General features: G+C 34.5%; 1 long non-coding RNA gene across 2 annotated transcripts; it reads left to right on the forward strand.

The window, feature by feature from the left end:
* The first annotated feature begins 1,040 nt into the window (after positions 1-1,040).
* LOC114459429 (uncharacterized) lies at positions 1,041-18,840 on the forward strand. Of its 2 annotated transcripts, XR_003673351.1 has the most exons (5): positions 1,041-1,149; positions 7,582-7,633; positions 13,399-13,487; positions 14,427-14,519; positions 18,826-18,840. It is a non-coding gene; the product is annotated as an uncharacterized LOC114459429 (long non-coding RNA). The 2 variants fall into 2 exon arrangements; XR_003673350.1 differs by lacking the exons at positions 14,427-14,519; positions 18,826-18,840 and having other exon boundaries at positions 13,399-13,685.
* The last annotated feature ends 5,375 nt before the right edge of the window (positions 18,841-24,215 follow it).

Raw genomic sequence — 24,215 nt, forward strand, 5'->3', positions numbered from 1 at the left:
TCCCCGCATGAAATATGTTGAATATCCACAGAAATGCCCCAAAAACCATCCGTTCATCATCCAAATAAAACATAAATATCACCTTTAACCAAAGTAAAACTGTTTGGTCACTAAGTTAGTTATTTTATAATCTCACAATCAGCGGGAAAATACTTAACCTGGCAACCACTCTCAACTTTTGCGCTGACGTCACAACCAGCGTTTTTTAGCAACTTAATTGACAAACCAGTCAGAATAAATGTGTTTAATGGTGATTTAAGAGTGAATAAAGTAGTTACAGCCTGAAGGATTTGGTCTGTGGATGATTTAATGCATTTCAGAGGAAATGTGTTGAGTATAAATTAATTCATGAATAAATTATCATTGGTTTGTTCTCAGAAACAATATATATTTTTGATTAATATTGTACGAGCAGTGAAAATAAAGTCACTGTGTAGATCACATTAAATCCAGAGTTGCTTTTGCCTTGTTTAAAAAAAAATTGTTATTTAAATTATTATTGTTATATTATATTTTTACAAGTTTTTAACTCTGATTTTAGTAAAAAATATTCTGATGATATATTTGTGTTTGCTGAAAGCTAAAGAAAGTCAATTTAAATTGTTAAATAATGTCTACACATGTAATGATTTCTTACATCAAATATTTATTAAATGAGATCCTTTATTCGTCCCACAAGAGGAAATTTGCATTTCAGTTTCATCTCCGTCCAAGAAACATTAAAACACAATCACATAAAACATGGAGAACAGGAGGTATATTTATATTTATAGTAAGACAGTTGAGCTTTGTTTTGTTTTTGTTTTGTTTACATGTAAGTATGGTACACTCAAAAGATGTAACCACATTTGATATTATTTTATAAGTAATTGTTTTGATGCCACTTATTATTATTATTATTATTATTATTATTATTATTATTATTATTATTATTATTATTATTATTATTATTATTATTATTATTGTGTACTTAGTAAAAGTAGTCCTGTATAAATACTATTGTAGAGGAGCGGAACCTTCGGCACTATAGATTGCAGTTCCCCGGTTACATTAGTGTGGACTCACTTCCTGTTTCCGCTCATACGTAATCTGGGAGAAGACGAGTGTGCATCGTGGTTCCTCCTCTAACACTCTACATGTACTTTACAGGTTAGTGCTTGGTTTAAAACAACTGTTAATGAAAGCTTTAGGCTTTGCATTACTTTATAAGTCACTTTGTTTTGATAAGTTGTGCAACTTGTGATGTCAGTTTTATAGACTTTAACAGCGGTAGAGCCGAGCCGCCTCGCCACGGTAGTATCGCGATATTTAGTTCAATTCCCGCTATAGTTAAAGGTATTGTGGACGATGTTTAAAAAAAGAAACGCCTTCTCCGCATTTTGAAAAAAAAAATAAATAAACGCGCATGCGCAACACGCCTACGTGTGCGGGAGAGCGTGCACGAGCCCCGTGTTCCTCGTGCACAGCTCTGTTTACAAGTTGGTGTGGACATCGGTCATACAAGCTTACCTTACAAAAGAAGATTTGCACTTTTCCCACTATGTCAGACTCGCCGCCGGTAAGTGAAAATCTATTTTCAAAGGACCCGGTGCGCACCGGGCACGAGCACGTACGACGGCCTTTAGTAAACATGATTGACAATTAGGAGGACCAATAGTCTTGATGATCCACCCGGAAGCTAAACATCGTCTACAATACCTTTAATATATATAGCTAGAGGCACCGAAGGGTAACTGAATTTTGCACTATTTACATGGAAACCTATAGCACATTAAAGCTGCAGTATGTGTCAATTTCTGTTGTTACAATAAGTCATCTGGAAATGTAATAAGCAGTTGTTACATATGGTTTTGGATAACAAAAGATGAGTGTTCATCATTGTTTGTACTGGATATTGAAAGCTCTGAACTGTATTATTGTAAATGAGCTTCAAAGAGAGAATTAATATACGCAATCTGGGAAAAGATGATTGTGCAGCGTGGTTCCTACTCTTATACTCTACATGTACTTTACAGACATTCTCTTTGTTAACGTGGACACCGTGCCAGCCGGGGCCCGTAACATAAGCACACAAATATGTTACAGATTTCATTACAGGATTACATTTTTGGTCTGGATTCTGGTTTTCAGATTAAGTTTGTTATGAAGTAAAGTTTTATTTTTGTAAAACTACATTTTTCATTCACAAAAGTATATATTTAAATCTGCTTTCACATTTTCTAAATGAGTTAAACATGTTTTTAACTCATTAAGTTAATGGTAAAAAGTTTTAATTACAGTTTTTCCAATTCTTAATATAATTTACATAATGTACAAATATTTTAAGTGCCAAAAAATACAAATATAATATAAAGACAGGGATACAAAGTGGTGGATTGAGCGGTGCTGTTCCCGACAAAAAAATTAAACATGCCTGTGGCACACACACACAGCCTACTCAAAGGGTAAACAAATAAATAAACTAAAATTTGCTAAATAAAAATCGTTCTCATCTACAAATTTGATGAATCGATTAAATCAATTTTTTTTTGTCCAGCCATAGCTAGAGGCACAGGAGAGTAACTGAGTTTTGCGCTATTTACATAGAAACCTATAGCACTTTAAAGCTGCAGTATGTGTAAATTTCTGGTATTACAATCAGTCATTTGGAAATGTAATAAGCAGTAATTACATATGGTTTTGGATAACAAAAGATGAATAAATATAGAATTGCATTCTATTTTGACTTAATTTGTCATTGTTTGTACTGGACATTGAAATGTATTGTAAATGAGCTTCAAAGAGAATTAATATACACAATCTGGTAAAAGACAAGAGTGCTGTGTGGTTCCTACTCTTACACTCTACATGTACTTTCCAGTGTTTTGCAGACATTCTCTTTGTTAACGTGGTCACCGACCGGGACTCGTAACATAGGCAGGACCCTAAAAGCTCATCCTGTACATTGCTTTGGTTAAAGACTTATCTTTTAATATAACCCTTAGTAAGATAATGTACTTTCATGTGATTAACTGAATTTATAATGTTCATGTTTTTAAAAAAATATTTGAACAGATATGGACAAATCAACACGAAGGGGAAAAAAACCCAAGATTTATTAATTGTAAGATTATTATACGTTAATATTACCTTGTTCTGATTACATTTTCCTGCATGGTGAAACACATTTATTAGCTCTTATTAGGGGTGGGCGATATGGGAAAAACATCATATCACGATTTTTTTATTTGTAAAATCACGATCGCGATTTTTTAAATTCAAATCATTAAGACTATTTTAAAGTTATTTACTAATAAAACAAATTAATTCACCTACTTAAAACTGTCGCCCTAAATAAGAAAAAATGAATAAAAGATCATTTAAGACACAGTCATTTTCTAATAATTTTAAAAATGTATTATTTTAGTCTCAGTCTTTATACTTTGTTTAACTAAAGTGGTGTAGCATTAGCATCACTTGCTACATAACAAGGCATCATATCAGTCTAGTGATTTGTTTGTTATTGAGTAACACACTCATAATAATAAAATCCTACATTAAACAGTGTTTAAACGCCTCATTTCACACAGTTTATACAATCATATCCTTTATAAGATAAAACGTTACTGCTTTGGTTACATTAGGCCTGGGTGATATTACGGAGCGTATTTCTGACCTGTTTAAGCACTTAATAATTCTTTGGTGTCTGTAATGCTGACATGCTGACTAGTAGTGGTGCAACGGATCAAAAAACGAACGGTTCTGATCGAATCACGGTTTTGAGTCACGGATCAGATCATTTTTCTGATCAGCAGAAAAAAAAGAAAAAGACCAGACGAATAACTTTACTCTCCATTTATTTAGTAGAACACTTAGTGCAACATTTCTCTGCTCATTAAATACAAACAACATTTAACTTGAGGTGTCAATCCAATGCTTAAATAACATTTTTAATCATATAAAGTGTAATATAAGGTAGGGCTGGGCGATATGGCCTTTTATAAATACCGCGATATTTTTAGGCCATGTCACGATACACGATATATATCTCGATATTTTGCATTACCCTTGAATTAACACTTTGATGCACAAAATCACACCAGTATGATGATTCTATATGTCTACATTAAAACATTCTTGATCATACTGCATTAATATATGCCAATTTTAAACTTTCATGCAAAAATGGGGATATCACAACTAAGTCAAAGTTGACATAACTGTATTTATTAAACAGTGAGTGGCTCAAACATAAAATTGTCAACAGAAAGTGCACGTTCTGTGCAAAATTGTCACGGAGACATTTCAAAACAAGACATTAGTGCAGGATGCAACTCACATGGCATCTCAAAACACAAAATTAAAGTGCACTTTTTGTACATAATGCCACTACAATATTTTAAAACAAATAGTGCCCTTTTGTGCATGTTGTCATTAAGATGATGTAGCCAATTGTACATTTACTGTTGGTTAATAAATTTTTTCTCTGAGATTAGTTTCTAGGTTCAAGTGTGAGTTGGGAATGATTACTAAGATGTGCAGAGAATAGACAGACAATTTGTTGTTTATAGAAAATAAGTACCATGGATTTATTATATTACAGAAAATAATAATAAACAAAAGTGGTCTCAAAACAGACTCCAGTTCACCCGCTGGGATTTAGCTCAGTTCATAAGGCGTCACAGCCTGGGGAAAAAAAATAGTTCCACTCAAACGAAAAATGAAGTCAGTCCTACCACCCTGGTAGGACTGAAGTTCGTTGGGTTGGTCCACTGGAAGAGAACCTAATTAAATAAAGTTGATCCTACCACCCTGGTAGGATTGAAGTTCATGCGTTCCTGGTAAGAGGATAGGTGCGGCGGTCCTACCGCTCTGGTAGACATGCAGTTCACCGTCCACTACGTCATCTCCGTGGGTAGTTCACCATCTTTAGATCCATGGGGGGTTTAAAAAACCTGGCCGATGCAATCTGAGTCGCCTATACAAAGTCCTCCGTTCTGCTGCCGATCGCTCCTTTTGTCAGGTGCAAGGCACAACCGCTGGTCTGCACAGTTAGTAAAGTGCTGTCTGCTGAGCACCGGGTGTGCGTGCTACCGTTCATATGCTGCGTTTTCAGCTGCTGCTTGATCGTTTCCCGTATTCAAGCCTTCTCCTCCCGTATCTCATGCTTCCTGTTTATACTAGGATACTGGTCTGTGATTGGCTGGCGTGTGTGCGTGTGGATGAGTGACGTCAGTGCAGTCTATTAGTGCGGTGAAATAATATTGTATATAAATAACTGAAGAGTAGATGTTATAATAAATTTACTTCTGCTAAATATAATATAATTAAATAATATAAATATAATACATTTCTTTATGACGTGGGTTACAATGACATTTAAAAAAAAAAAAAAAAAAAAAAAGTCCGCGAGTTTAACGGCATGGTCATTTTCAACACCGCACAGACTACAAGCTGCGATATATCGAGTATATTCGATATATCGCCCAGCCCTAATATAAGGCATGATACATCATCCTTTAAACAGGTAATTACATGTAATTACATACACATAAGTGTATGGCAAAAAAAACAAGTTATGACACCTTCTTTTTTAAACATGGAGAGTGAATTAAAAACTAGTCTATGTCCACATCATGAAAAAGAATGAAAGAAGAAAAAGTTTATAATTTAAATTTCCTACAATAGTCAAGGATGGCCATCTGGACTAGAGCTAATATTTATTTAATAAGAGCTTTAAAAGACATGGATGGAGACATGACGACATTCATACAGACTTATTACGCACACAGAACTGTTCCTTTCTCTGCCTCCCTCTGTGTGTGTGTGTGTTTCTCTCTTCAACTTTCACTAGGGATGTAACGATTCACTCAACTCCCAATACGATTCGATTCACGATACTGGGTTCACGATACGATTCTCTCACGATTCATTTTACAAAATGAGACTGTAGACAAATGACTGAAAAATATTCCTTTATTTTTTTGGGGGAAAAAAAACTAGAAAATACTATTATTTTCCTTTTATTTTTCATTGTCAAAAGAATCCCTTGATAAACTATTCAAACAATGCAATTTAACTAAAAATATATCTTGAATGAAATAAATAAAGGAATAATACAAATGAAGAAGCCTATTAATTTAAATTCTGGTTCCATAGTAAACAATACAAAACTGCGTAATAGTTCTTTTCTTTTTTTTAAAGTGCAACTGAAAACGTATTTTGTGACTTAACAATTGGACCTTAAAAAAAAAAAAACAGTCTTCACTGTATTTGCGTCAGATATTTGTTTGAACCAGCAGAGGGCGATGGTAACCCAGTGGTAGGTTGGCATGCAGCTAAGTGCAGTGAAGAAGAGATGCTATGCTAGCAGACAGAGTTAATAGAAAAAACGTGACTTTTACAGATATTCACTTAATATTATAGACATTCTTTTGGTGCTAAAGGGGTAAGGAATCATTTATGAATATGTTTAAGAGTAGAAGGCGGCCAGAAAGAAAGTATTAGCAGATTTCGCCCGCCGCCATGACTTCTGGATAGCGCCCTCTGCTGGTTAAAAAAAGTACTGCGATTCAATTTTCACAGCATCGATGTGAACCTTGATACCTATGAATCGATTTTTAACTGCCTTACGATTAATCGTTACATCCCTAACTTTCACACAATCACACACAGATACACGGCCAGGAGCGTGAACCACACTTGCGTGGGTACGGTTGCTCTGTCACATGCGCGCACACACACACACACACACACACACGGATGTCGCAAATGGAACAGGCTTCATCAAGGCATTACTAATAATGATTTAAAAAAAAAAATATTTCTTCCGTCAACCAATCCGCAGACCACGTGCGTGCCGAACCATGGAGAGCGATCCGTGTCGATCATGGATCAATGATGATCCGTTGCACCGCTATTGACTAGCAAATGGTGTGATTTGGCAGAGAAAAACCTTTGGATGTGCTGTGTATTGACCACAGACGGCACCGCAAGGGTTAAAATGTGAACTACAGACGGTTCTACAATCTCCGTGATTTGGGAGATCGTCATGTTTTAATCCTTAACTACGGTGGCTGGGAAGTGTCAGGTGAATGCATTTACAGAAACGAACACAAATGCAAACCAGCCACAACGGAAGTGTTTCTGACGGACCGGTTTCGATGTCGTCTTCTTGTTCTTCTCTGTTCTGGTGGGTTAAAAACATCCGCCAGAAACGTGTCCGTCTGTAATACCGGTCCGTCGGAAACACTTCCGTTGTGGCCATTTTGCATTCGTGTTGTGACCTTTTTGAGTTTGTGTTCATTTTTTTAAATGCATTCACCTGACACTTCCCAGCCACCGGATTTCCGAAACTATAAGTTCCTGGACAGGAGTCCAAAGTAATATTTATCCATCATATTGGCTCTCATTATGATGAAATCACTTTTTATCAATAATTTACAGTTTTTCAAAAACAGAACATCTTTCTGTGTCTTTTTAAGAGATATACAGTATTTGTTGTGTGGATAGGAAGTAGCAGGTTATAGACCAGAAATGAGGGTATTTTATATTGACTGTTTTCTGTTTCCATCTTAACATATAATGTCTATGTTTCCACAGGAGAATCAACAGAAGTGTAAATGACATGGATGGCAGCACTGCACAACAACAGGTCTACAGATCAGTAAATGAACAATTATCAGTTGTATAATGATCCATGCATGCTTTAGAAAAGAAGGTACCACATACAATCATCACCATCAATCTATGATCAGCTGAATCTATACACATGATCAGTGTGAGTGAGTGAGTGATGTCAGTGTTTCTAAGGTGAGTGTGATATGATGAGTGAGTGAGTGAAGGACAATTGTTATTTGTTCATCTGTCTTTGTGAGTGGATCATTTCTCAATGACTGGTGTTGAAATCATTGATGTCTCATGTTATTTTATTTTTCTATTGAGATCATAACCAGAGCATTGAGGCCATCTTATGTCATTATATTCCTATGGAAATATTTGATCATCTTTAAAGTTAAGAAGCACATCAACATGCTGATGAATAGTTGACTTATAACTAGCGTACCGTAGTTTAATGAGATTTGCAAAATGTTTGAATGTTTTAGTGTCAATATTAAGTTTTCAAACAGTGGCTGAAATAACAGGTCATTTATTTTATATCATTTTAAAAGACGTAAGCAAAGCATAACAACAGGTTACATGTTTTTTATTTTGCAGAAATTCTGTACTTGAATTAACTTAACAGTAGCATAACTTAACATCTGCATTGTTTCACCTCATGAATTAAATTCAGAGGGTCCAGCTCTGATAGTGGGGTCTCCTAACCCTCTTCCCCTGGTCAGGGGTCTGTAACCTTTACTCTACAAGGAACCATTTAACCTCATCTCACCTGGATTAAAGTCTTCCTGGAGCCATAAATACCTTCTCTATGAAGACAATACAGTGTATTACATTATATACAGTTATAATTATATAGAATAATGTTTGATTTAATTTGACTTGATTTTTTTTATTGATCATGTAAATAGAAACCTAAGAACAGCTTAAAATAAAATAAATCAACATCAAGAAATAAAACAGTATCTTGCATCTTCAAATTCTTACACATCTCAGTTTACATGAACATAGAGCTCGGCCATTTTGCCTAAAAAAAATCTCTTTTTAAAAAGAAAAATTCAAGTTTCAATTTGATTTTCAATATTTTTTAATGCACTTTAAAATGAGTGCAGACATCAGATTTATTGTCAAAAGTGCAACTTTATTTCTGTGATTGTCCTCAAGAGTTAAAATGCATAGAATAATCTCAAAATAAAAGTAAATAAGGCTGTTATTCAACAATTTCAAACTTTAATCCAGGTTTAAGCAAAAGTGCAACAACAACTTCACAGTAGCTTAAATTTTCTGATTAAGAAATCATATAACTACATATTTTATAACATTACAGTTAAAAAAATAATAAACTCTTCCCTTATCATCTCAGCATAGTGTGAATAAAAAATTGAACATGCCTGTGGCACACACACACACATAGCCTACTCAATGGGTAAACAAATCTAAACAAAGAGGAGGCGGGCTCACATCGGAACGCGAAAAAGTAAAAAAAAAATAAAAATAAAAAAAATATATATAAATAATAATTGAAACTCAAATTTTCTAATTAAAAATTGTTTTTATCTACAAATTTGATGAATCGATTAAATCGTTTTTTTTTTGCCCAGCCCTAGTCTGTAGATGTTGCAGGAGGTGAAGTCGGAAAGTGCTGAGTCATTGCACAACTTGATTTATTTTAGTTTAACAAATTGTTATATCATGATTTTATTTGTCATTAATCATTAATAGCCTCTGTAAAAAATAACTATTTATTTCAATAGTTTTTTTAAAGCTATAGGGAGCCATTGCATAGAGTCAAAGAGCCACATTAGGCTCCAGAGCCACAGGTTGCAGACCCCTGTCCTGAGAGAACCACAGCTGAACATCTGGCCTGGCTTTTACTTCATGACTCGAGCTGTTGGTAAAAGCAAAGTCAAATCAAAGACCCGCCCACAGTAAGGGATGTGGGCGGGTCATTCTGTCCAGGCTGACGAGTTGATAGCTGATCACACAATTCCTGCTTGTAGTCACTATGTATTAGCAGGCTTGGGGAGTAACGGATTACAAGTAACAGTGTTACGTAACCAGGATACAAAAAACATGTAACTGTAATCTGCGACAGTATATTAAAAAATGTGTAATCAGATTACATGTTTTTTTTTTTAATAAAAACGGGGATTATTTTGAGGGATTACATTTTAAAAGCAAGCAGAATATGCATCAGTGCATCAACACACAGTGCACGTTCACTACAACAAAAGAACACGTAAAACAAGCTGTAACAATCTTGTGATGACGTAAACAGCGCGGACACCGTGCGCTTGTCTGGAAACAGACCAACGTGTCCGTGGACTCACAGAGCTGAAGAGTTTTCTAAACAGAGTTGATGGATCAGTACGTGTGTTTTATGTTTCTGTGTCACATCAACACTGTAGTACCGTGGGACCTCTACACAACAATCTGAAGCAGGGCACGTATGGCGTTATATTTGTGCCACAACTCTGCTGTCAGTGCACGTCTGAACTTTATCACGACTGTAAATGGTCCACGTTATAAAGATTATCTGTTGATTGGATTAAAAGTAAACCAGCGAGTTAAAGACATGTACACAGAGCTGTGTGTGCATCTAAAGAAATAAATATAACCAATAGAAGCTGATTTTTCATCAATAACTTTAATGCACTTTGTGTTTTAATTAGATAAAATATTTAATGTGACTCTTCCAACAGCTCAGTTATAGGCCTGTACAACATTATTTAATGTATGAGTGGGGTCAGGTTAAACTATTTTATTTTATATTGTGCATTGTTGGAATGTCTGTACTAAATAAACATTTTCTTATTTTTAATTTATTTATTCTTTAAAGCATTAACATTAATTTATACAATTGCAATGTTTTAATTTTAGTGGTTAGTTCTAAAGATGGGCGATAATGATAAAAATGACAATAAATAAAAACTATAAATAAAAGAAATAAATAAAAAAATTCACAACTTAGTGTAAACAGGTTCCTTACAAACACAAATATGTGAATACATCACTAGACACATTTAAAAAGGCTACAATAACTGCTGACTCAAACAGCTCATGAGCTGATATTTTATGGAAGATATTTGTGCATGTGGATCACTATTAGTGTTACTGTATGTAGTTCATTTATTTCCTCACTTGAAATATAATTATTATTATTATTAAAAAAAAAAGCATGTTAAAATCACAAATAACTTCAATAGTGTTTTTACTGCTGATGAAATATAATTAAAAATATTGCGTTTCACAAGTTGGGATGAATTAATAGTGACATTAGTTAATATTTATTTCACACAACGTGTGACATGTTTAGCTTTTATTCTTCCATACAAGTGTTTAATCTGATCATAAACAAATCAATGGCTCTGTGGTTTTATGACAGTAAAAGATGTTTTTTTTTTTTTTTACTTGGTCTATTAGTCCTTATATGGAGTGGTTAGCATTAACCCTGTCTGTGTGTCAGTGTGTTAGCTTAGCATAGTTAGCTTTAGTTGAGTTTCCAGTTCATAATCGTTGCTACAGGTTCATCTCTGTTCCGTGTTTGTAGAACTTTGGGTGGATCTGATGGAGGAACTTAGACTGGTTCACTTTGTTGGATGGTTGTTTGGTTTTAACCCAGTAGTGGTCCATGATGTATCACTGCAAGGCAGCTTCTGGTAGCCGTGACAAACACCTCACACACACACAGACGGTGGTGTGTGGGCGGTGGCGGTGCACGTCAGAGCTTCTGTAAACAACGTTCCGCTCCAGAGAATAATAAGTTGTTGACAACAAACAGTCGCAGTTTTGGTCCGTGGAACATGTTTTTTTTTGGGCATTCTTGGCTAAATTGAGGGACAAATGGCCCGTGGCCCTCGCTAATTTCTGAATTTATTGTTTATATCGAGGTATGACAAATTCTTACCGGTGAGAATGTTTCTCACGATAAATCATAAACGATAAAATATCACACATTCCTACTTAGTACACATTCAGAGCCAGAAATGCAATGGGGGACTAATAATTTGCATAATTTCTTTTGGTGTTTCAGTTTCGGCCAAAAAATTTCATTTGGGTACATCCCTAATGGAAACTCCTACATCATGTTTCATCATTGATTTGACTTTGCTTTTATCGACAGCTTGAGTCATGAAGTAAAAACAATGTCAAAATACAAATGAAAAGACAAAGACAAAATGAAAAAAGCAAAATGGAAAAAGAATGACTTCATTTGTATATTTTTTCATTATTGATTCTCTTTATATTTCCACATGCATTTCCTTTTAATTTTGGCTTTCCTGTGATTCCATAGAATCTAACATTTTAATATGTCTTGCTGCCTGTAGATTAGTAGGAGGGCATGGGGAGGGACCACACCACAGCTCTGCCCAAAAGGTTTTGTAAGGATGTGATTATCACAGTTTTAAAGGCTTTAATGGAGGTCATAGTAACCTGTAGACAATAGTTGATGCTAAAGATAAACAATCAAACACACAAAGAACGTCTAACACCGTCATTCACTCACACTTCCCTGTGGGAACAGAATGTAAGACACTGTGACTCTTTCTTCGCTTATGCCCCGCCCATTCCCCAGCCTTCCAGCCAATCAACACTCAGAACACATGTAACCAAAACTCACATTGGCAGAGAAAGCTGCATATAAACATGATGCCTTCACGACCATGGGAAATCGTAGTTGTTCCCTGTGCTCCAGCAGCAAATGATGAGAATGAGCCACAAAAATAAGTGAAAAATGAAGTTTTCTTGAACTTTACTGTTCACAGGAATTTAAAAGTATTTTCTTACATTTACCAAAGACCTGACTTATTACACTTTAAGACAATTCAGAATTCTTTTAATTTCTGGATGTTTGCTTTTATTTACAATTATTTATTTATGTTTATGGTTGTGTCTCTTATTATACAGTTAGATTTGTTGTGCAGCCACTGGAACATTAGAACAAAACCTTTGTGAGACTCAAAGGAATGAGAATGTGTTGAGTTTACAATGTGTCTGTTACCACTTTATTTACACAGCCTGTCCTGTGCTTTGAATTGATTTAAGTCATTTCAGTTTTGGTGTGTGATCTGATGATATTAGATCATTAAGGATTAGAACATGACGACGATCTCCCAAATCACAGAGATCTTAGAACCATCTGTAGTTCACATTTTAACCCTTGCGGTGCCTTGTCTGTGTCATATGTCTGTGGTCCATACACAGAACATCCAAAGGTTTTATTTTCTGCAAAATCACATCATTTACTAGTCAGCATGTCAGCATTACAGACATTACAGAATTATTAAGCACTTAAACAGGGCATAAGTACGCTCTGCTAACAAGCCATCTGCTAACAAGTGTTGCTAATGCTACACCACTTTAGTTAAACAAAGTGGCAGTAGATTAATGCCCTACATTACCTACATGACATGTGACCTTTCATCTACAATAGTTTAAAGTAGGGACGTTACATTCTGATATAGATATCTGATACTAGTCCAATATTAGCAAAAAACTATTATCACATTATATAGGCCTGCATCTAAAATGTGATATAAACACTCTGATCTAATCAGTTCATTCCATACTCCGCTCCAGCTTTTCTAATTAATAGGTCAGTTTTTTTCTTTTTCTTTTTTTCCTCAACGTTGCAGAATCGGTAAAGTTAAACTGTTTCCACTGAAGACCTTCATTTTCCTCCACATCATGTGATCTCTGAACAAACTGATAGTTTTAGTCAATTTCAAAGTGATGACACTGCAAAGGATAGATGAATATTTCTAGATCCTTCATGTTCATTCTGTCTCTTCCATCCTTCAGGTGGAGCTGATTCCATGCTGATGTTACAGGTGAATGGAGGATTGTGGAACCACTCAGCCGTGACAGCAAACATGGACTCCTCAGAAAAGGTGAGAAATGAGTGGAACAAAACCAGTGAATGTAGAACCAGTGAAAGACACCATTATGGGTGTACTCATACTGCCAGCTCAGGCTGTTCCAAGCTCACAGCAGGAATCCCCCCTCCCTGTCCCTTTTCTGGTACGGTACAACGGACGTGATCACCAGCTCAACTCGGTTCACACAGAGAAACTAGTCATCTCGTTCATTTACGACACACATGGCATTACGTCATCATTAAGCGACTCTGTTCATACCTGTCAAGGTTTGGATTTGAAAATAAGGGAATTTTTCTGGCGTCCACTACGAGCCGTCCCACCCGCCCAACCGAGCTCCAGTATTTTATTTATTTTTTTCCGGAAAAAAAGATATATAATACAAAATAAATACTAATGAATAAAAAAACAAAATTAAACAAAAACGTATGTCAAAAATAAAGTAAGATACAATTAAAAGGTAGATATAAATTGTAGTGACAGTGATTATTCTGACTGCTCATTTTTAATTATTTATGTCATATAAAAATGTATGAGAACAACATTAATGTCACAGTCATCATATTTCCCCTCAGGGATCAATGGTTTACTGAATCTGATCCGGTTTATTGTTTAGGTTAATTTAAATTAAGTTTATCAAAACTTAATTTAAATGGTCCTGATGACATCATTCTAGACCATAATGATTACACAAAAACAAATGGAGGCAAGGATGCATCAGTTATTTCACCACTAGGGGTCAGAATATTTGACAGTATCAGAAGTTATCATTAATCTACGATGTTTCAGACTCTACAATCCCTGGTATTGATGGTCTAGTACACACATTATCAGTGCTCCCCAGAACATTTCCCCATAAAAAAACATTCCTTGCCTCACGGTGACAGCGTTTCATGTTGATTCTGTCCATTTCCGCGTTTAACCGTTTTCATTGGTCGATTCCGTGATTTATAGTTCCCTATTGGTGTTCAGCTGCAGCTGAGGGGAGGGGCTTCACGTGTGTCTGTTTATGTCTGCAGCAGCGAATGAAGTTGTCAATTGAAACAGGTGAGGGGGAAAAAACTAGAGATGAACCATAGATATATTAAGAGATGGACATGGTGCTGTTAGTATCGATACCTTTGCGAGAAAGTATAGTATCCGATACTAACTTTTTGGTATTGACACTTTATTTAGTTTTTTGACAACACTATTCTTACCAGTGGGAAAGTTCTTGATGATATATCTCTGCTAATCACGTCCATAACGTGCATACAGCTCTGAGCACAGATATATAGAAGGTAGATGAACCACTCCTCATGAAAAAACAATGTTCAGCTCCATCCACAGTATGAAAAAAATGATTGAACCATGAAAAAAACACATTTAAAATAAATACACAAGTGAGGGGAGGGGGGTGCAAGAAAAGCCCCCAGGTCTATAGAGCACTGGAGGAAACCCTGACCCACCAGTTGAGAATTACTGCTCTAAACAACTGACAGTCTGTAGTAGGTCTCCATCTACTACACCAAATATATTAACAAAACATATTTTTCTGTGTTTTGAAGAATTGTCGTTGACATAATCATTATTATTTATCATTAACTTATTCAAATATCATTCAACTACATGAAAACAGCAGATCATCAGTATTAAGTCCCTCTCTAACTACTACAGATGAGATGGTAATAAAATACTGTTTAATGGTTTTTAAATCATTTTTATTTGTAAATGATCATAAAAAATAGAATAACTTAAAAATGACTTCTTTAACAGTTACTGTAATAGGCTGAAAACAACCAACAGTCTGTATTATATCTCTCTATCCACTACAGCAAAGATATTAATAATAAAACACTCTGATTTTCTGATGGTTTTTATTGATTAAATAACCTTAAATACTGTCATTAATCAGCAAGAACTTTTTTTTAAAAAAATTACTCTCGTAGCATGAAAATAACTGACAGTCTTTATTAGGTCACATCTACACACACCTCTACTACACCAAATATATATATAGAAAAACACTAAAATATGATAATAATCAACTAAAAATATAACTTTTTTTCATTTAAAAATGATCGTGTTGATGTTTTGAACCCAGTATATCGTATGGTATTCTGCAAATTAAATACGATTAAACATTTGATTTATATTAATTAATTTATAAAACAAGTAAAGGAAACATCTCATTTTCTATATTCATAAAAAGATCATTTATGAAAAGATTTTTAGCTTGTGCTAGTAAGATGATTATTATCATTATGCAGATCTATCCTAGAATTTAATGTAACTAGAGACAGACCTGATAAAGGTAGTTTATGGTTTTCAGGTTAATAGTGACCTTTGAATAATTTATTGGTAATAATTACATTATTAATTAGTGATGCACTAAAAATCTGACCAAACATGATGTTATAAAGACGTGAGTAAACGACGCAGTCAGTGCACGCTTGTCTAGAAACAGACCAACTTGTCTGTGGACTCGTGGAGCGTCTGTATTTAATACATGTGAGCACTACAGAGTTGATGGAGCAGTAAGTGTGTTTTATGTGTGTGTGTCACTTAGACACTGTAGTTACATGTAGCCCTCCATTAACACAGACCTTTAATACATCACAACTGTACTTGGTCCACGTTATAAACATCATTACTCTGATAGAATTAAACGGTGTAATCACAGCTTCAATGCATTTTGTGTTTTAATTAGGGCTGCACCATTTTCACAAAAAACCTAATTGCGATTTTTCTGACAGATATTGTGATTTGATTTACAATTTTTAAAAAGATTTCATACATTTAAAAGCATTTTTTTTTTCCAAATTCTGTTTTCCACATCAATTTTTTAAAATTCCGTTTTTTTAGAAATATTAATAAATTATTTCAGAAAATATTAGTTTTTAACTCCTGTAAGGAAACAAAATACTAATAAATAAAAAAAAACCTTAATTCCTTTGAGCACAATTATTTTAATTTTGTTATGTAAAATAAGTTTGTAATATGCTGCTCAAATGAATGAATGAAAAATAAAGTAGATACAATTAAAAAGAAGATATAAGTTGTACTGTGAGAAAACAAAATAAAAACTAATAAAAAAGGAAACTATAATTGAACAAAAGTGTATGTCAAAAATAAAAATGTAATTTAAAATAATGAGTAAAATACAATTAAAAGGTAGATATTAGTTGTACTGACATGGATTATTCTGACTGCTCCTTTTTAATTATTCATGTCATATAAAGATGTATGAGAACAGCATTAATGTCACTATATTTACCCTCAGAGATCAATGATTTACTGAATCTGATCAGGTTTATTGATTAAGTTTTGATCAACTTAATTTAAATTAACCTCATTTAAATGATCCTGATGACATCATTCCAGAACGTAATGATTAAACAAAGCTAAATGTGCAAACATCACGTGTAAGAAGTGTTTTTTCACCACTAGAGGCTAGAATATTTTACAGTATCAGAAGTTATCAATAATCTGTGATGTTTCATACTCTACAATCTCTGGTATTGATGGTCTACAACAGAACAACTTTATCCAGATGTTCTGTAGCTCTGATCAAGTGAAGCTGATTAAAGCTGAGTCATGTTTTCACGGAGCACAGCAGCGCTATGAGAAACAGACAGAGCTTCACAGACATGTTAAAGTTAAACAGACACTGGTGTCTCTGATGTAGGAGTCAGTGATGATTTGTGTAGTTTTTTACCAGGTTAGACGGTGTTTAGGTGGTGTTTGAAACGACTACAAAGAGAGTTGGAAGGACATTTCTGCATAAAAAAATGTTCTTTCCCTCACAGTGACGGTGTTTAAACCCAATTCTGTGAATTTCCGTTGCGTTCACCTGAGGTCAGGTGTAGATGTAGTTCTACAATTAGACACTAGATGGAGCCCCAACATAAGTATTAGGTCTAAGCTCCTCCTTCTACTACTTTGACTGAAAATCTATCACACCTGTGTGTTTGGACTCTCAGATAATGTAGTGGAGGAGCTCAGAGATGTTGTTGGTGAGTGTTTTCAGATTTATTGAATTATTATGGTTTATTTTAAGCTCCTAAAAGCACGTATTTAAGTTAGAATATAGGTCATGTTAAAGTACACAGGCTGATTCCATGTTTATATGTATTTTGACCCAAATGTAAGTTAACTCTACAGCCAAAGTGTTTGGCTTTATCAGTTTGTTTGTTTAGTGACATCTTAGTCAAAATACATTAAGGTACTATTTAATCCAATTGATATAATATATATATATAGTGATTTCATAGTGTAATTTAGGTTAAAACAATGAAGAATAAAATCACAGATATGTTAAGAGTAATAAATATTGGTTAAGAGTTTCAGATAAATAAGTTTACATAAATACTAAAATTAATAAATAAGTTTATGGGTAAAATACATTGTTACAAAGTTAAACTTTAATTAAAATGGATAAAATTTGTACAGCAAAGCACATGATTTAATTTTACAAATAGAAATAGTTAAACATTGTAGGTTGATTTAAAAACATTAAATATTAAATAGCAGAAAATTAATTTATTTAATAAATAAAATGTTTAAAATAGGAAAAGCTCAGGTGGTTCATTCTTTTAAAAACATTTGATTAGAACTCATTCTTCCTTTCTCTCTTTTTCATCCTTTTCTTTAAGGTTTTCAACCTGCTACAAAACCTACAACAAAACTGAATAAATTAAAAGCTGAGGTGATCGCACGTCTTACTTGTGTTCCATCCATGTTCTTTCAAGCTGGACAAGCATTGTAGAAAATAAGCTTAACAAGTATCTGGTATGGTATTCTGCAAATTAAATATGATTTAAAATTAGATTTAGATTAATTAATTGATAAAAGAAGTAAAGGAAGTTTTTCACTTTCTACAATCATAAAAAGATAATTTACAAAAAGCGTGTGTGATTTCCCTGGTTTACTATGGGACATGTACATGATAAATGTGTTTATTGGTGTATTTTTTTTTTAACAAATTTCTATATTTTATTTTGTTTGGTGTATTTTTCTGTAATGTATGTTTTTTGAAGTCATTATGTGTATTTAAAAAAAAAAAAATGCCAAGATTCACGGCTCTGCCCTGCAAACACTGTAAAAGTTAACAAAAATCCATGGATCTCTTTTGGTGTCCCACTTCTCTAGATGATCTGCAGCGACTTTGAACCCTGTCAGTGAAACACCCTATGAAAAGTGTGTTACAATAGGACATTTGTCTCATATTAAATTATCTTCACTCTGTAGGGGGAGCGAACTTGCCAATGTTCTTTTTTCCACATTGAGCTGGTTTAGGGCTGGAGGTTTAACAACTGATTCACAAATGTTTGTTTGGTTCCTTCTCTGTGTTTAATCTCTAACTGTTCTACAGGACTCTGGAAGCCAGAACAAAGTGACACCTCAACGCTCTCAGGACCATGAAGCTCAGCCACAACAAAGAAACAAATCTAAGAGAAAAACTTCAGAGCAAAGAGTTCAACAGCAGAGCCAAGCTGGAGTTAAAGCTAAACATACATGTGACCAGTGTGGGAAGGCCTTTACCAAGAAATCATACCTCAATAAACATCGAAGAATCCATTCTGGAGAAAAGCCATTTAACTGTGACAAGTGTGGAAAAGCTTTTACCAAGAGTTCTACCTTAATAAGACACAAAGTCGTTCATACTGGAGTTAAAAAGTTTGAATGTGATGAATGTGGAAAGACTTTTAGTCTATCTGGACACCTCAGAGTTCATGTCCTCATTCATCGTGGAATCAAAGCTCACAGATGTGAACAGTGTGGAAAAACTTTTACACTAAGATCACATTTAACGAGGCACATGCAGATTCACTCCAGAACAGTGTTGTATCGCTGTGACCACTGTGGGAAAATATATAAACAGAAACAAACCCTCATCTATCATCTGAGATCTCACACTGGACATGAAGTGTGTCCCTGTGACCAGTGTGACAAAGTTTTTACAACATATCAACAGTTAAAACTTCACCAAACCAGCCACTCATCAGAAAGACCTCATAAATGTGACACATGTGGAAAATCTTACAAGAGGAAATCTTACCTTAATCTCCACCAACGAGTTCATGAGAAGAATGTTCTCAGATGTGATGAGTGTGGGAAGACCTTCAGCACTTCATCTGTTCTCCACTCACATCTCTGTGTGGATGGAGACATGGAGCAGGAATCATCTTCAGATCCCAGCGACACACGGATGGTGACGACACCTTCTGGTTCCAGTGTTGGACTGAAGAACCCAGAGATCAGGCTGCACAGGATTCCAACATAAACCTGCTGTCAGCTGGAAAATGGACACCAACAGTTCAGGAAGTTGTTGATCTTTGAAGGTGTGGTCTGAAAGAAAAGATCAATACAACGATCAGTTGGAAAGGAAGAAGTTTCCCTTTGTTCACTTTCTATACAGGATATACATTCTATAGCTTCTGTATTCATACATGATGTATATGAAGAATGATTCACATTATTATTATTATTATACACTAATGACAGATTCTATATCAGGGCTATCAAACAAGTTTTAGTTGATGGTTCAAATACGGATCAGTTTGGGGTCTAAAGGGCTGCAGATTATAGGAAAACCAGCCCTAGATTATGAGTAACTTTGTTTTAATTTTCCAAAATGTTGTCGAATAATTTAAGAAAAATTGCATAACTTTAAAAAATTGAGTTCCTGCAATACTTTGAGTATAAAATAACTCCCATCATGTGATGTCGGCATGGGAAAACTGTGAGCTCTGCTAATATTGTGGATTTACTTAAAATTGTGCTTTTAGAGGAGTTGTGATACAACTGAATTAATTAATAATTTACACAATAATTCATGTTTTCTGTAATTTTTACTTTCTCCTGCAGGCTGAATTAGATGCTCTAAAGGGCCGGATTTGGCCCCCAGGCTTTGAGTTTAACACACATTCTACATAAAGACAGTCTGAGATGTTCATCATGTGTTTGTATACTGTACATAATAATCATTAGTAGTTTTTTATAGAATGTAGAGAATGTGACTAACATTCCAATAGATGTAATAATCAGATCCTAACTTTTAGATGAATATACATGCTGTGTTAATACAGACCATCTTCATCATGTACCTTTGAATCTGTTTCTTTTCTCTGTGTTTATAAAGGATTCATATTTGTAATGAGTTTTAAATGAGTATCTAATACATCACATAATAGTATTTTCTTGATTTTAGATGTGATGTGTTTTATATAAAGTATGTTTTTCTACAGTTGAAGTGAATGTGATGAAATGGTTCCTGACAGGGAAACCCTGCCTAAAGCCTGTGAATGGATCATGCAGTGTGCTGAATGAATATCAGGGGAAGGGGAGCCCAAAATGTCCAAACACTCCCATTTTATCACCATATTTACGTTTCTATCAACTCTGTGATTACAGCTCATAGATTTATTCTAACTCTGAAATGTTCTTTAATCTGTTCTTTAGCCTTTCCAGCCTTTCTTTAGAACTTACAATGTTCTATGTAACCATGATAAATCCTAAAGTTCTTCTTAAATCTTCCTTCTGACATAAAGTTTGAATCAATGTAAATGTAATGATATCAAATGTCCAGTGAAGCTTTGTTCCTTTAAATAAAGACGTGTTATTGTCTGTGCTGGATTTCTTTGAACAGAGAAACATGTCAGAGAGAGGGAGAGCTTTTCATTGGATAGCACATAATCCTCCATCAAACACACATGGTTCCCATGAGAAGAACATCCACTGGATGGATCTAAGAACAGGAAGTGAAGGTTCCTCTGCAAACTGAGTGTAAAAATAGACTTTTAGAGTAACCGCTGCTTTCACATCCAGTCATGATGTCTTTCTAACAAATTCTGATAAAATGAGTCAAACAAGTGCAGAAATCTTTAGTTTGAGATTCTTCCTACATTAATAAGGCTTTTTATTTAAATATAGTGTTGTATCAACATCTGAGACAGTGAAAGAGTTCATGTTTTGGTTCTAGAAGGATATGAATTATTCCCAATGAACAGCACTGATTAAAAGGGGGCGGAGTCTCCCTGTATGTGGACTCATAGTGGAGGTGTGTCCAGGTTAATCACATGTCTAAGTGTGTAAATGAATATAATATAAAGTTGTATATACAGAACACCAGGGTGGTGCATTGACACACTGAAGAACACATTAGCTGACATGTTTCATAACTCTGATGATTCAATAAAATACAAAGTGTTTGGAGTGACTTCATTAATAATATTATGAATCCAAACAGACACATAAAGACTTGTGATGTTATACATCCAATGTACAGCTGTGGCCTGTTCTTAGTCATTCTAAAGCCAAGCAGAGTCACATTAGACACTGACACATCCATCATTAACATTTGGACACATTCAGCTGATTGGAAAGTAGATGGAGGATTATTTAGAAGTGATATCAGTGAACAGCTTCCAGTTACAAACCAGAGCTGGGCTTAGATCTATCAATGTGATCATCCAAACAATGTCTATGATGTCTTTATGTCCACATTAGTGATGCTACATGAGAAAAACTGTCCTTTAAACAAAGAGCAGGAAGCAGAAGCTTTAGAACAAGCCTTGGATTACTGAGGCCTTAGAGACTGTATGCACTAAGATAAATGTCCTGAATAAAAGCTTTATAAACCTAAAGAAGCAGAAGATAAGCATAATTTTTTATAAAAAAATCAGAGTTAAACATTATGAGAACTTTAAAATATATACTGTATATTAACATGAAAAATTGTAGCAGTTTAAGAGTAACACTAACAAAACATGGACTGTTGTAAATAAAATTTGAAAAAAATCAGCAAATTATCTAAATAATTTAATAAAGAGTAATGATGTAGTGAATTAATTAATCCTGAATTTAACAGGTATTTGGTGAATGATGGATATGACCTCACTAAGGAGATTGTTGAGACAAGAAAAGCAGATTAATTCCAAAAAAGTCGAGTCAGTAAAACTTCATCTTCATTGTTTTTTCATTCTGTAGATTAAAAATAAATAGTTCACATTGTTAAAAAAATACATCATGAAATGTCAACTTATTGCTTTGAAATTCACTTTTCATGAATTAATATAGAATATATAGTAAAATAAGTCGTGTGTCTTCAATAAATCATTCCAAAGTGGTTTATTTGTAATAAATAACAAACAGTGAAAGTGTTCCATGTATTAGAGTGTTAATAAAAGCAGCTCTAACTACAGACCAGTATCATTGCTTCATCAGCTTTCAAACATTAGAGAAAAAGGCTTTGTTCATAGACCTGATAATCCATCCATTTTCTGACCCACTTCTTCCTTTTTCAGGGTCACGGGGAGACTTGATAAGTTGATTAAAAACACAAGTTGTTGAGCTATCACCAGTTTGGCTTCAGAATGTATCATAGTATGTGATTAAAAAGCTGTAAATGTGTGGTATCAGAGGAACAGCCCTCTTATTAAAAGTGATCAGAATGAGTTTGCTGCGTGGCAGCAGCCTGAACTTGTTGCTAGTTCAGCATGGACATCACAAGCTGAGCTGCAGGAGAAGAAAAGCTACCAAGACCTCCTGAAAACAGCAGTAGGTAGTGATCCAGCATTCTGTCCATCATCCATCAATAAACATTTCATTACTGCTAAACGTGTGTGTGCACTCAGAAATATTTAACCCTAACTTTTAAGATTTATGTGAAATAATTACATGACAAAGTTCCATTTAATTTTTCTACTATTTTGAACATAAACCTATCTAATAAACTTTACATGATGCATATGCATCAGTGTAATAAAGCCAATTCATTTGAAATACATATTCACCAGGTTTATGTATTGAGTATTAATACAATTTATTGAATTTAAATGCATATTAATCTGATTATGTATTCAGAATACATAAAGTATATTTGTTTGAATTACATAGTAATTAGGTTACCTATTCAAGATTCATGTGAATGTGTTTGAAATACATACTAATTAAGCTTGAATTCAATCAAAATACATAAAAAGTATGTATTTTTATGATTAATATCAAATCAATTTTTTCTATTAGGTTACCTATTTGAGATGATTAATGTGTATGTTTGTGTTACGTGTTTCCTCTATGGCCGGTCTCCCTCCTTCCCCTTTCTGAGTGGCTGTAGCACACCTGATTGCTGTTGGCAATCAAGGTGAGGGAGATTATTTAGGATGGCAGGAGAGAGGAGCAGGCAGAGCAGAGTTGAGCACTGAGCCACACACACACACTGCAGGACAGAGGTATAGTGAGGTTTGGTTGTTGCTTGGTTGGTTGTTGTTTGGTTGGTTGTGGTCTTGTCTTGTTGGTTGTTTTGTTGAGTGGTTTGAAACCTTTTTCTATTTAAGTAGTAATTATTTAACTCAGGCATGTTTAGATTGCTGGGCTTTGTTATTTTAGTTTGGCTATAGTCGCCGGTAGTCCTGTTTTCCGGGTTTTCTTTTTTGGTTTAATAGTTAGTTTTGGTTGAGGTAGCTTAGCCAGGGTGGGGCCTGGTCCGATGGCCCATGGAGCGGTTAGCCAGGTTCTTAACCCCTCTTTTCCTTATTTTGGCCGGCGCCTGTAGCCTTTTTGGTTTGTTGATTTATGTTTTGACTCATTAATGTTTTATTTACAATAAACTTGCCAACTCGAACCCTTTTGTCTGTGTCCTTTTGTATATGTTAGTGGTCTCCCTTCATCAAGCCACATTTTCTTGAGGAGACCGTAACATATATGGGGGCTTGTCTAAAAATAAAATAGGCTTTGTTTAAGCACTTGGGTATTGATATT

This window comes from Gouania willdenowi, unplaced genomic scaffold (genome assembly GCF_900634775.1).
Source record: "Gouania willdenowi unplaced genomic scaffold, fGouWil2.1 scaffold_311_arrow_ctg1, whole genome shotgun sequence".
Lineage (NCBI taxonomy): Eukaryota > Metazoa > Chordata > Actinopteri > Blenniiformes > Gobiesocidae > Gouania > Gouania willdenowi.